Genomic DNA, 14,409 nt, shown 5'->3' with positions numbered 1-14,409 from the left:
CTCGGTCTCATATTCCCTGCAACTCTTGCAGTTGCTTCCAGCTGCCACGTAGTGGGACTGAATCCGGAATCCGAATTAATTTTGGTCGGGAGAAATCAATTTCATAGACCGAAATTTGTGTTTGTCGAAGCATCTTTGCAGAACAGAACCCATTGAAGAGTTTTACTGCCCCCCTGGTGTCTATTTTCAATCGTTTAGCTAAAAGAAATTCTCTACGTATTTTGTATGTGTGCCTGGGAAGCGATCTAGTGGTTTTGTGCGTGTTTGAGTTTGTGTGGGAGTGTGTGTGTGTGTGTGTGTGTGTGTGTGTGTGTGTGTGTGTGTGTGTGTGTGTGTGTGTGATAATGCTTGTATGGCATTTTGCAAATGCCATCTATATACACCATGATAAGATTGTGGTACTTTTCGGCTTTCGCATTTGTGAAGGTACATCTGTGTTTGAAGAAACGGTCTTTAAATTTGCCTTCGCACATGCTAATATATTTTATTGTTGACTCCTGAGATATTACATAGATAATAGCTTTAACTAATTTTTCATAATGAAGACAGTTCTCTTTTAATTTGAAATTACATTAAGCTTTCTCTATGTTGTTCTCATTGTCCCTTTAAAGTTTAGTCATTAGTACGTTTTCTGACATTTTTCTGACAACTGTAACTGATCTTTATGTTTATTTTGTTAAACAGCTTACAGTACTTATACTTGACTGGAAATATTTTGTAATTATGCTAGAATGAGATGATATTTAACAACTTAAGAAGAAAAATATCTAATACATGTTTAACTTTCGATAAAGCTGATAGCTATTACGACATTATTTTATAAAGAAAAGACCTCATTTTTTTTAATGCAAGCGCAAGGGGCAACAAAACAAACAGAAAACGCAACATCATCTGGTTTAAAAGCTGCTCGCTTCAGTTCAATAGTCTGCCACAGGAGGATATGAAATAACGAACCGCATGTCAATTTTTATATTATTATCATTGTAGAAGCAGACTGAACCTGATGACCCCTACTGTCTATTTACACAGAGAAAGGTACAGTATTATTGTATTGAGAGTGAAGTGTATTTGTCGAAGATATTGTGACAACTTTTGATCATAGCAATTGAAGTTCGTGGCTTCAGGCCAGGAGGTTGACATACCAGCAACACTCAACACCCACAGCATCTCTCTTTCTCATAGAAATCAATTTACACTTAATAGACATAAAAGAAGCAAAAGAGAGAAGATTTGAAACAACAACAGACTCAACAAAAATCAAACGGAATATACAGAAACAATTATAAGCATGATTGTATGTATATGCATGTATATATATGTATATATATATATATATATATATATATATATATATATATATATATATATATATATATATATATATATATATTTATATATATATATCTGTATATATATATATCTGTATATGTATATATAAATTTCTGTATACATATATATATATATATATATATATATATATATATATATATATATATATATAAATATCTGTATATATATATATATATATATATATATATATATATATATATATATATATATATGTGTGTGTATATATATATATACATACATACATATATATATATATATATATATATATATATATATATAATATCTGTATATAGATAATATGCATGTGTGTGTTTACGTAAATATACATTGATATATATATATATATGTGTATATATATATATATATATATATATATATATATATATATATATATATATATATATATATATATGAATGTATGTATATGTATATGTATATGTATGCATGAATAATTATATTACATTATACACACACGCGCATAGAAACGCCCTCGAACACACATACACTCATATAAGAAATGAGTGAAGTGATAAAACAAAAAAGCCCGACCTTTCACCTTTGACATTTTGTAATGGAAGATACACGCCAAATAAAGAGTATTAACTGAAAATTATATAACTGTAAGACAAATGTTATTTTCAATATTTCTCTGTTTCCCTCTCCCTCTCTCTCTCCCACTCTCTCTCTCCCTCTCTCTCTTCCTCTCTCTCCCCCTCTCTCTCCCCCTCTCTCTCGCTCTCTCTCTCTCCCGCTTTCTCTTTCTCTTTCTCTCTCTCTCTGTGTTTTTCTTAGTTTCTTTCGCTCTTGCAAACTTCAAAGAAACTTACAGTCACGATTAAACAGGCATTATTTACTACTACTACTACTACTACTACTACTACTACTACTACTACTACTGATGCTACTACTACTACTGATGCTGATGATGCTGTACGAATGCTGTTGCTGCTGCTGCTGCTGCAGTTGTTGTTGCATGTGTATTAGTATTTACCTACGGTATTTTTCGGAACGTCTTTTTTTTTAATCTTTTTCACTAAAGAGTTCCTACATCACATGAAATTGCACCGCTATAGTTAAGTTATGCTAGGAAAGCAATCTCACTGTTTTCATCACGAAAGACACATACATACATACATACATACATACATACATACGTGTGTGTGTGTGTGTGTGTGTGTGTGTGTGTGTGTGTGTGTGTGTGTGTGTGTGTGTGCCATGCGAGTGGTATTTGTAGACGAGAAGCTATTTCTAAAAACTCAAGTACTTAGAATTTCGTGCAAGAGCACTTGTGAAACTGATATGTGTTCCGGAACGAAAGTCTAGGCCCTTGAGTCACTGATGTAACTTCTTAGCTTAAACAATGTAGCTTTTATATATTGAGTTCTGTTTTACGCACGCACACACATACACACACACACACAAACACATACGTACGCACACACACACGTACATACACACACACGCACATACAAACGCACGCACGCACACACACATACACAAACACTCAAACACGCACACACATCTTATACATACAAGCGCACGCACGCACACACACTTACACCCACTCACACACACACATCTTACTCACACTCATACAAAGGCACGCACGCACATACACACACACATACACACAGACACACATGCAAACGTGCACACACACACACATCAATTCAATTTAGTTATAAACTTCGCAGTCTGCTTTAGAAAGCTCGTCTGCTCGTATCGGTTACCAGACACGATTTTACAGTGAGAACCGATCGCATTATTGAAGATACATCCGGAAATCCGTGAATATCCGCAGAATATGTATAGTAGTGTAAGCACGAGGGACTGGATTGAGCAAACATACTTTCTCGCATAATACTAAATGTATAAATATACATACATACATATATATTTGTCTAGCTTCCCACCCACAGTGGATCGATGCAGGATGTGTCGAAACGATCGTTGTGAGCAATAAAGTTTCCAGTGCATATGCATTGTTGCCCGAAAAAATAACCAAGAATACATAACTTGGATGCAATTTGGAGAGCTACGCAAAGTTACCAGAAGATTTCATTCAAAGTCAAATATTTTTAAGCAAAAATTTGGACCAAACCTGTTTAAGGATTGTTTTGTTCCTATTTCCTGCTTCGGGAATTTTGGCGTTGCATAAAATCGTCTGCTAACTTTGGTTAAGCAAAGGGTGAATATTTATTTATAATTTTGGATTCAAAATATGCAAACGTCAGTACATACATACACATGTACACACAAATGCACATATATATATATATTACATATACACACATATATAGTGATGACGAGGAAGATGATGAACGAAAATAATGCCAGGATATGTGAGGCAGCATAACATTTGTGGTATGAGTGGAATTATGGATGCGTGCTGATTACGGAGAAAGAAATGTGGCTGGAATAGAAGAGACACTCAAAGAACATGATATTAACAAAAGTAATAGAAAATTATGATAATGTAGTTGATAGCACTCCGTTGGTTACGACGACGAGGGTTCCAGTTGATCCGATCAACGGAACAGCCTGTTCGTGAAATTAACGTACAAGTGGCTGAGCAGTCCACAGACACGTGTACCCTTAACGTAGTTCTCGGGGATATTCAGTGTGACACAGTGTGACAAAGCTGACCCTTTGAATTACAGGTACAACAGAAACAGGAAGTAAGAGTGAGAGAAAGTTGTGGTGAAAGAGTACAGCAGGGTTCGCCACCACCCCCTGCCAGAGCCTCGTGGAGCTTTAGGTGTTTTCGTTTAATAAACACTCACAACGCCCGGTCTGGGAATCGAAACCGCGATCCTATGACCGCGAGTTCGCTGCCGTAACCACTGGGCCATTGCGCCTCCACGATAATGTAGTAAAACGGGCCAATTGTAAGGATGCAAGATCTTTCCTACATCAACCCAAGCAGGAAATGTTAGTAGACTTCTTTGGATCTATGAAGCAGTATGAGAGAAATGGCGAGCAGGTTGGGACGTGAGGTACCCTAAACGCACTTGATCAGGGATCTTTTCAACAGAATGTGGGCCTGAGGTGTTAGTAATTTCTATGTTTTACTTTCTGTTGTGTGTATTCCTGAAGACGTTAGAGCTTTCAACAAAATGTTTTGCGGCATTTCTTCCGGCTGCTTACGTTCTAAGCTCGAATCTCGTCAATGTCCATAAAATTAATTACCTGTCTACTACTGGGGTCGATATAATCAACTGTCCCTAATTTTCCTTAAATTTAGTGGTCTCTTCTTCCTCGGTCGATAAAATACAATTCCAGTGAATTACTGGGGTCGAGGTTATTGATTAACCAACTTCCCTCAAAATTTGCTGGCTTTGTACCTAAATTAGAAACCATTCTTCTTCTTCTTCTTCTTCTTCTTCTTCTTCTTCTTCTTCTTCTTCTTCTTCTTCTTCTTCTTCTTCTTCTTCTTCTTGAAAGCAGATCTGGAGCCGTTTTTACAACCCAAAGGAGTGAGTCATAATTAATGACCGAAGGGTCATTTTTAGATTCTTTCATCAGTTCGATTTTCGATCTTCACCTTCCGTAGGGTGCTTGCGGCTTCTAGTAATGTAATTTTCTGAAATAATTCTCTTCGATTTTCCAGCCTAATTTTCTTCAATTATAATTTTATTTCCGTCTTGATTCGACGATGATTGTCCTCTTCCACGGGCACAATTTCAACAATTTGCTCACATTGCATACCTTTGCAATTCTTCTTTTCAGCTCTTTGCTATTTCTCAGTCTGTTTTATTTCTTTCTTACACACACTCTTGTCACCTGGAAATGCTGTATCAATCATTATTTAATGTCTTTCCTTTTCAACTTGTCGATATCAATATCTGGTCTTTTTACCTCAATCACATGATCGCAGTGACCGTAGAAATCCTATTCTAACCTAACATTCTCGTTTACTTCATACTATATTATATTGATGCTCGTATCATCTGTCAGCTCTATTCAAATTATATTTTCCACGTAAGTTTCCTGTGAACAACGTGTTCAATAAAACCGTGTCTGCTTACCTATTCTTTTTGTATAAGTATGCTGCAATCATTCACAATGGGGCTAATGCATTGATTCTGTTTAATACAACATCTACACAAGTGAAATTCAACATTCTTTTCGACATATATGTTTTTTTTTGTATTTTCTAAGCTCTTCTGCTTGCGCTGCACATATTAACGCTTCAGTTCCACGCTTTGATACCGATGTTCATATTCACTCCCATATTCTATGGTTACTGCTGTAGTGGAAATGGTACACCCCTCCCACGGGATATGTGGTATGAACCAGCCACTATAAAGTGAGACGACGTCAACCAGTACAGAGAGTCTGTCAGACGTTGTAGAGACGTTGTAAGAGTTCTCAGTTGGAGTTAAGTGTCAGTTATGTGTTACAGTCGAGTTCGAGTCACAGTTAAGGCAGACGGTATCTGGCAGAGCTATCAGCGATAACACGATAGACGAAGCGATGTATTACCATTCCGGTATAGAAGAGATACACTGTATCCGATACCAAGAAAATATCGTGGCTACTAGAGCAGACACAACAGCTACAGTCACAACAGTGGCCACACATTATAACTATGGAAAGCACCACATCATAGCAGTTACCCACACGTTACTCACATCTCTGATAAACTTCTCATACATGTCCCTTTCCCCTCTGCGTTGATTCACTTATGTTCATCCTTATCAATGCAGTCAACTCTTTCATTCACTCGGGGGACTTTTACATCAATCAGCAACGGTTCTGAACTATTAACTACACACCGCATTCCAGATTGGTCTTTTCCATTCTTATACTTCCCTCACTGCTACCAAACCTAACCTTCCATTTTCTAGGGCAAGTAAAGCATATGAATGCCACTTTTCGGGTTTAACGCTTCATAAAATGTGTTCAATTGTTGTGTTTTTCTGTCTGACTTCCAGATTTCTTATTGCGTTTCAAAATCCCTGCTCTTTATCTGAACGCTAGTATTACTCTTATATCTATATCTATATCTATCTATCTATCTATCTATCTATCTATCTATCTATCTATCTATCTATCTATCTATCTATCTATCTATCTATCCATCTATCTAGACCGGCTCATCCTCTCCAGGACAGTTTTTGCTTTTCGTAGTCTGATACTTATTGTAGAAAAACCCTATTTGTCGATGCGCCATGTCACGGCGGGACAATAAGTGACACAGCGGTAAACAGTACGGACACACATATACACACACGCAAATAAATAAATAAATTACAAAATTCCAGGTCTTTTCCTTGCTTTTTTTTGTATATTTTGTTACTGGTTTTTGTTTACAAAACAAAAAAGAAATAAACATATAAAAATAATATAATAAAATAATATAACAAAATAATATAATAAAATAATATAATAAAATAATAAATACAATAATATAATCAAAATGAATCACGGCTTTTCTAAAAATGATTTTCCCAGACTCGGATTTGATGTACTCTTGCTGTGTCATTTCATTTCATGTCTGTCTGTTTGTCTGTCTGTCTGTCTGTCTGTCTGTATGTCACTCTCCTTCTGTTCCCTCTCTCTCTCACACACACTCCGTCTATTTTCTTTCTCTCGCATCCTCTCTCTTTGTTTCACTTCCTACTCCTACTCCTGCTCCTTGGTTGTATATATATATATATATATATATATATATATATATATATATATATATATATATATATATATATATATATATACATACATATATATACACATATATACATACATATATACATATACATATATATATGTATATATGTATATGGATATATATATGTGTATATATATGTATGTATATCTATATATATGTATATATATATCTATGTATATATTTATTAATATATATATGTATATATATATATATTTATATATATGTATAAGTAGATATATATATATATATGTATGTATATACGTGTATGTATATATATATATATATATATATCTATATATATATATATATATATATATATATACGTGTGTGCATCTTTGATGGTAACGCTTTGTCTCTCTCGGTCAATTTTTCTCTCTCTCACTCTGTCTCTCTATATTTGACTCCATATTTCTCTGTCAGTTTCTCTCTCTATCTCTCTCTCTCTCTCTCTCTCTCTCTCTCTCTCTCTCTCTCTGCTTCTGTCACTGTCTCACTATATCTTTCTCTGTTTCTGACTGACTGCTGCCTGTCTGTATCTCTCCTCGCTATATCCATGCTTCTCTCTACATTTGTCTGTCTGTCTGTCTGACCTTCTGTCTCTGTCTCTCTTTCATGTTTCCGTCCTTTTTATAAATGTGTGCGTATGTGTATGTGTTTATACGTATGTACATACACACACACACGCATGTGCTTGTGTGTGTATGTGTGTGCAGCTGTGTATATGTATGTGCGTCAGCGTACATGCACATGTATGTATGTGTGTGTGTGTCTGTGTGAGTGTGTGCGTTGAACGCGGGTGTTAAACAAAAAAAATGGTTAATATCTTACTTCTCAGCAGGAAGAAGACATTTCATTTCATGGGGGGAAGTAAGGAGGGGGTGTGAGGTGAGCGGGTGGAGGGAGGGGTATGTTGGTGCCTGGTGGGGGCTCGGGGGAGGTGTGTGTGTAAGTGGGGGTGGGGTCGAGTTTGATCTAAAAGTTTAAGAAAAAGAAGAGGGGGTGTGGTTGATGATGATGGGTGGGCATGATAGGAGAGGATTAAGCGTAGTGGAGGGGAGGGCGAGAATTTTTACTTTTTTGACACACTACGTTGATTTTCTAACCCACTTCAACTTTTTGTTGTAGTTGTATCATCATCATCATCGTCATCATCATCATCATCATCATCATCATCATCTTCATCATCATTATTATTATTATTATTATTATTATTATTATCATCATCAGTAGTAGTAGTAGTAGTAATAGAAGTAGTAGTAGTAGTAGTAGTAGTAGTAGTAGTAGTAGTAGTATTAGTAGTAGTAGTAATTCTGTATGTTACAAGGTCCAGTTATGCATATTAACATTTATGCAAAGATGAGAGTCGTGACACCTTCCCCCATCACTCCCACCTGTTGGTCATAATAAAGGCGTGAGTTCGAATCCTTCTTAGAACAATTTTAGCGTTCATCCCTTCGGGGTGGAGAATAAACTCGATAGGACGCCTGCGTCCCTCTTCCAAAATTCGAAGTCTTGGTTGGTTAGAATAAAGATATCCAATAATTTTCGCATTAATTCCCGTTATTCTCCTGGATAAGAAGACGTCAGTCGATCATAGGTAATATTTGTCTCGTTAGCATCGCTGAATTACCGAATGCTGGCTCTTTGGATTAGAATCACCTGTGACACATTCCTAACGTAAACGGCATTAGATGTTAATTCCTGTTAGATTTGTGGATAAAACATCCAATTCCCAAATCTCTCTCTCTCTCTCTCTCTCTCTCTCTCTCTTACTCTCGCTTCTCTCTCATAGTCTTTCTCTCTCGCATATCTCCTTTCTTTCTTTCTTTCTTTCTTTCTTTCTTTCTTTCTTTCCTGCTGTATTACAAAACCTTTGCGAGTGAGAGGCGAGAACCAGTTTAAACATTCTCCTAGAACAGAGGAGAAATTTGCCCGGGTCTCTTAATCTGTTAATCCGTTAATCTGATAATCCTGTGGAGCGTTTGTGTTTAGGTTGGTTTTGTTTGATGGAGCAGGGGATACAGTGGACTGCCCCTTTGATAGTTATTATTGTTGTTTTTTGTTTAGCCCCAGAATAGCTCCAATCCAGAAGACCTGTGGTCAAAGGTGTTACAGCCATGACAATCCCATCTTTTCTTAATTAAGACGATAATGCAGCATTATTTATCTGCTATTTCTAGCTGGGCAAGCGTAGGGGGCTCGGGTGGTCGGATAACATTGCTAATATGGCTAATAGTTCGTGTAAATAGGTGTTTATTCGATAAAGGGGGCGAAATGTGGGGTAAATTGGTGCATCACAAAGATAAAAACTATTTGATATTTCAGCGCCAAACCTCTTTATTCTTCGGTGGACATGGATGGATGAAAACATCAAACACATGAATCACGGTACAGTGAATCTTCGGTCCGACATCTGGTATCAGTTTCCTGTTGCAGGAACATAAGAAAAATACTAAGAAACCCTGAAACTGCAGTGTCTGAACAGGACTTTCTTGTCTTTGCAGATGGAGAAGAAGGAAACGTTGCAACAAAAGAAGCAGCCAATAAAGAATCTCTATCAATTCCGGTATTGGTTTTCTCTTTACGAGACTAATTTTTTAATACTTGGCGAGTAAACTAGTCGCCATTTTGGAATAGATAAATTACATCGCGGGCGGAGGAAACCCGTCCATGAAGCTAACTTGTTTGCTTTCCCACTGCAATGAGATGTTAAATTATCTAATGAACCGGCAGAAGGACAACATACGCTGGGAGCCTTGATGTGGTCATTCGACTTGCTTGATATAGTAGTGAAATTTAACTCCGTCAAATTACAGGCCATCGTTTAATAATGAAGGGAACATGGGAAAAGGTAGGCCTCGCCCTACAAAAGACTCGAATCCTTCTGACCATGTATCTTCTCAATGAGAGCCAAACTGGGACTAAACATCCACAAATATAACTATTGAAACAACAGGAAGAGCAACAACAACAACAACGACGACGACGACGACGACGACGACGACGACGACACAGAAACAACAGTAACGTCAATAAAGTTCCGTAATTAAATGCTGCAAGGTTCTTTGGTCAACGCTTCGAAGTTTCTGTCATCCAGTGCCATTTTGAATGTAAAAATTGTTTCTGATGTAAGTAGAAAATCCGAAACGTTAAAGGCAAGTGTGTTTGTAGATTTGAGCACAGTATTTTTTTTTATCCTTCAAGTAATTTTAGTGAATGGATTGCGGCTATGCAGGGGTACCGCATTATTTTAAATAAAACATGGAACATTCCACAAATTTGTATGTCACCCTTACGCAGGGGCTATGCTAATTTCCCCCCTATTGTTGCAATTTTATTGAATGTATTGCTGAACCAAGTACAAAATATGGGTTGAATCACAAAACCACTCGAATGCCAGACCAAACCAGAGCAAAGACTCTTCGCCTCGTTCTAAAATTCAATTTAATACCGATGACCTCAATTAGGGATAGAATCAAATATCAAGATGATAAGAAAAGGTGTTACACTTTGATCTTAGTCAAAAGGCCGCTCGAACAAATATCTGAAAGTCGTTTTTTTCTGAAGCTTGAATAATTCTTCTAGTCTATAGTTCTGGAGAAAATAATGGTTTATAACAGACAAAATACAGTTCTATATTGAAGAGATGAGGAATTATGTACATTATTTACATTTGATGGATGTTTGTTCTCATCTTGTTTGTTGTTAACATAACGTTTCGGCTGATATACCCTCCAGCCTTCATCAGGTGTCTTGGGGAAATTTCGAACCTGGGTTCTCATTCCTAAGGAATTTTTCGATGTTATTATTATTATCATCGTCATCATCATCATCATCATCATCATTATTATTATTATTATTATTATTATTATTATTATTATTATTATTATTATTATTATTATCATTATTATTATTCAGGTCACTGCCTGGAATTGAACTCGGAATCTTGGGGTTATCTCCTCTATGTTTAGCCCCTCCTCCTGTGGGCAGTAAGAGCACGGGCTACTAACTCTAAGATTCCGAGTTCAATTCCAGGCAGTGACTTGAATAATAATAATAATAATAATAATAATAATAATAATAATAATAATAATAATAATAATAATAATAATAATAATGTAAATAATGAACAGACAAAATATCTGAATTTTGGAGACGAATCCATCAGCTCTAGTACCTGACAAGTACTTTATTTCATCGACCCTGAAAAGATGAAAGCTAAGCTTAGTGGGATTTGAACTGCGTGTGTGAAGAACTGGAACGAAAACCGATGTTTTAACAATTCTACCAAATCCACCGCCTTGGAGAGGGCAACAATTGTTTATAGTAAATTCATACAACCTGAATATTTATTTCTTTATTCCCCACAAGGGGCTAAATATAGAGGGGACAAACAATGGCAGACAAAGGAATTAAGTCGATTACACGACTCCAGTACGTAACTGGTACTTATTTAATTGACTCTGAAAGGATGAAAGGCAAAGTCTACCTCGGTGGAATTTGAACTCAGACGAAATAGCGCTAAGCATTTCGCCCGGCGTGCTAACGATTCTGCCAGCTCACCACCCTTCACCTTACCTGAATAATGATTCAGGTAAGGTGTTTATCGATTACATGAATCCTCGTGCATAAATGGTAATTTTTTTAATCGGATCCCGAAAGGATTAAAGGCGAGATCTGAACGCAGAACTTCAAGGATCGGGAGAAATAACGCAGCGCACTTTGCCTGACATTCAAAAGGTTTTTGCTTTCTGCCGGTCTTATAGATGATAATGGTTTCTAAGCTTTCAGTACAAGGCCAGCGATTCTGGAAGCAGCAGATAGTTTATCAACAAGTTTGCCCCACATCTTCAGTCTTGCAGCAAAACAAATAAATAAATAAATAAACATAAATAAATAAATAAATGAGATACCAATTCAAACATTAAGTGTGTTACGCGTCCTGAGAAGAACGCCGAGAACCCGCCAGACACCTTTGACCTCTGACATAGAAAAAATTTTGTTTAAATCCTTTTCGTATTGAAAATGAGAAAAAAAGAACTTGCGCACGCACGCACGCAGACACACGCACATACATACACACACAATAACACACACACACACACATATATATATATATATACATATATGCACATACATATATAATGTGCCTGTGTATATCTGTGTGTTTGTGTGTGTGTATATATATATATATTTGTTCGTGTGTATGTATGTATGTATGTATGGATGTGTTTGTGTAATTATATAAAGAACTTTATTCATCAGTTGGGAATAATAATAATAATAATAATAATAATGATGATGATGATGATGATGATGATGATGATGATGATCATGATAATATACAACAAGTGTAAAACTTGTCCCGCCGAACTAGCGAACCAGCCAACCACTGATCCGTCTCATCTTCCTGTGACCAGTGAGGCTGAAGTCTGATGTGAGACATAGCAGTCGACCATGTCTACGCACCAGCCGTTCCAGCAGACATCAAGGTGAGGATAAACATTCTCCAAGAGTTACAGAAGATTTCTTCGGTACAACCACACCACGAGTTTGCTCTGTGAAAATATGTCAACCTCTTTCGCTTCGACTTTATTTCGCTTTTTCGTCGTTGTTGTTGTTGTTGGTATTTGATTTTGTTGTTGTTGTTGTTGTTCTTGTTCTTGTTCTTGTTCTTGTTCTTGTTCTTGTTCTTCTTCTTCTTCTTCTTCTTCTTCTTCTTCTTTCCTTACTTTTCTTTCTCCTCCTCACTACTACTACTACTACTACTACTACTACTACTACTACTACTACTACTACTACCGCTGCTGCTGCTACTGCTGCTGCTGCTGCATTTCGTTCGTTTTTAAGTTCTGAGTTCAAATGCCGCTATGACCGACTTCGTCTTTCATTCTTTCGAAGTCAATAAAATAAGTATCAGTTGCATACTGGGGTCGAGCTAGTCGACTTAACCCCTCCCTCGACACTGCTGGCCGTCAGCCAAAATTCATTATTATTATTATTATTATTATTATTATTATTATTATTATTATTATTATTATTATTATTGTCTTCTGCCAGATGTTATACTAACACTATACCAAAAGAGCGAGCCATATCTAATGGTCAAGAGTCCTTTGGGCCCTTCTCCTTCAACTTTCTAACACCCTCCTTAGAATCCTCGCTGTTCCTAACAAGGCTGTTTTCTGCAATGGCTTCGTTCTGATAGTAAGTCCTAGCTTCTCAAGTAATGTGTCTAACCTTTTACTAACTGCTCCCATCGAGATCAATTTTGGCTTTTAACCATTAAGGGTCGATAAATAAAGTACCAATCATGATCTGAAGTTAATCATATCAGCTACACCCTCCCCTCCCATCTGGAACTACCAGCTCTCTGACTGTCTTTAGCCTAAAATCGTCAGTTTTTAACCGCTTTCTATTGACTTCGATGAATTGCTCTCATTTTCCAGACTCCATCTCGTTCTCAATACTTCAATGCAATTAGGTGGAGCTTTTGCTCGGACCCTCATCTCTTCTTCGGCCTTCATTGAGCCATGCTTCCATATATCCTGTTCTCGTTGAGGGAATATCTGTCCCATCATACATCGTTCAGGGATCGATTCAACTCATTTTTCTGAAACATAGAGAAATTAGTCTTGTTTTGTTTTCTATTTATTATTTTATTCCATTTTTTTTTGATAGCAAATATCAAGGACAAAGTTCTTCTTCTTTCTTCTTTGACCCCTCTTGGCTAAAATTCTAGCAAAGGTTTTTCCCATTATAGCTTTCCCACATATTTTCTTTTGCCCGCGGCTTGCTCTCATGTCCAATGCCTTCTTTCGATTTGCAACACTAGCAAAAGACGAAATGAAGAATTATCGTTGTGGCTGTTACTCTCGTTATTGTTAACATAGATCTTATTTTTTCTGTGTTTTGTAATTCAAATTGATATTCTCATCACGTTTTGAAATTTTTAAAGTGCATCTGTAAATGCCTGTACGTGAATCTGTGTCTACTTCATTGTCACTGTCTCACGATTCTTTTAAAAGTCTACCTTGGTGTTCGCAAACATTTCTAAAGGCGTTACACATCTTTTTCGACATGAAGTTTACTACCACCTTTGTGACTATTTTGTCCCGCTACTGGAATCTGGCCATACTGAGATACAAACAACGATGAAAATGGCGGTTCGCAAAAATATATGTACATCTAAATGCAACACTAGACAAGAACCATTTGTCTACTCCAGATAATGGGGATGGAGTTGCGAGTAAGCTCAAACTCTTTTGTTTGTAAAATGGAGAGAAAAAAAAAATTCATTCAGCAATCTGGTAAGAAGTTATTTTTCAAATGGGGTTTCTGTCAACGCGTGCGCACACATGAAATAGTAATAATAAGAATTAGAA

The 14,409-nt window shown here is 36.6% G+C and overlaps 1 non-coding gene and 1 pseudogene across 1 annotated transcript; both read right to left on the bottom strand.

The window, feature by feature from the left end:
• Nucleotides 1-10,279: 10,279 nt before the first annotated feature.
• Nucleotides 10,280-10,386, bottom strand: LOC128248977 (U6 spliceosomal RNA). The gene has a single exon (XR_008265120.1). It is a non-coding gene; the product is annotated as a U6 spliceosomal RNA (small nuclear RNA).
• Nucleotides 10,387-10,566, bottom strand: LOC128248958 (U2 spliceosomal RNA; annotated as a pseudogene).
• Between the last annotated feature and the right edge of the window lie 3,843 nt (nucleotides 10,567-14,409).

The sequence above is a fragment of the Octopus bimaculoides genome, chromosome 10 (assembly GCF_046866305.1).
Source record: "Octopus bimaculoides isolate indiv1 chromosome 10, ASM4686630v1, whole genome shotgun sequence".
In the NCBI taxonomy this organism is placed as follows: domain Eukaryota; kingdom Metazoa; phylum Mollusca; class Cephalopoda; order Octopoda; family Octopodidae; genus Octopus; species Octopus bimaculoides.
The sequence above is the reverse complement of the archived record's forward strand: the minus strand, read 5'-3'. Positions and strand labels throughout refer to the sequence as shown.